Here is a 1496-nt window from a genome sequence, read left to right as displayed (position 1 = left end):
GAAACAACCTGTTACGCACTTTATTTCAGCAGCTATAGAATAGGTCGGATTCCAGACTGCTCCCATCCCAGCGCCGACCTTAAATTATTTGGGGAGTGGTCGGACCAAACCCATGGGAAGGTCCTGTCAATGTGTGATGATGACAGAAGGACAAGTCTTGGTTGCAAGGACAGCAGTCGGTTTGCGGTGTTTATACACAAACACATGACGTTACTCGCATAAACTCATGACGTGTGTTTATCACCTCAAACACGCGATACGGTTATTTTTAACCACTTATCCAAGAGGCGAATGCGTCTCCAGTACTCCATAGACACACATGACGGTCTGTGTACACCATTGTCTTAGCAAACCGATCCAACACACCATTTGATTATATTAGTACAAAATATAGGTAGCGCAGATGAGGCTTAACGTGTTTTTGATGAGAGTAAAGGGTTGTCAATAACAACTAAGTATCTAGGCCGGCTTTATTAAACAAACTATTGAAGTCAAAACAAGGCGATGAAAGTCTCATTAAATGCATATTTTACAGTTGTTTCTTTTTAACCCAGAAAACATTTGAGTTGATAGGCCTGATAGTTTGGTCTATTTTGGTTATAGCGTTTGTTCCAAACACAAATAGCACTATGAATTCACAAGTATCCTCAATGAAGAGTGCCGAAAACAGTTGTTATTATGACCTACATACTTTTAGGCATATGGGTAACTGACGGCAAGTAACATTATACGTTTTGTGTAACACACATATCGTCATCTTTCATTTCTGTTTTGCCACAAAATTCACTGGCAATTATGATGGATTCGCAAACAGCCAGTCACTTGCCAAGGTGGCTCTTCATGTGGGAGTGTCGTCCTATTCTGGATACGCGTCCGTATACACATTATAGTATAAGTTTGATGTATAGTAACAGCTAGCTGTCAATTTTCTTTATTTAGATTGCAACATGTAAACACTATGCGCGGTGGTGCCACACTACAGGGAATTCAACTAAAATCTGATTCAATGCATAACTTTGTAACAGAGATATGCAACAGGAACGGGCTCGTCTGGTGACAGAAACAGAAACCGAAGTACGAGGAGTGATCAAAAAGTTCTCGGCCTCACCCAGAAATAACAAGTACAACTCAGATTTTGAGGCACAACTTCATAGTATGAAACCTTTAATCAATATCCTCCAAATCACAAATCATTGGAGTCATTACTTTCCCGGCATTCGTTTTTTCTCAATTAGAAGGCAGGTGGCGAGAAAAAGAAGGGTGGAGTGTGACAATTTGACCCGCACACATCAGGTTGCAATTGTCCACTTTTTTCGTTATCCCTTACCTAACGTTACTGGGTGTCGCCTGCAACGTAATGATCACAATAATTTGAATTTTGGTACACATTTATATAAGACTTTATACATGTATGTGGGGTTATCAATACGTCCTCGGCTTTACCAGAGAAATAATAAGCACAGCTCAGATTTCGAAGCAGTCAGCACTTTTTATGG

Source organism: Branchiostoma floridae, chromosome 3 (genome assembly GCF_000003815.2).
Source record: "Branchiostoma floridae strain S238N-H82 chromosome 3, Bfl_VNyyK, whole genome shotgun sequence".
NCBI classification, from domain to species: domain Eukaryota; kingdom Metazoa; phylum Chordata; class Leptocardii; order Amphioxiformes; family Branchiostomatidae; genus Branchiostoma; species Branchiostoma floridae.
This window is presented reverse-complemented; position numbering follows the sequence as displayed.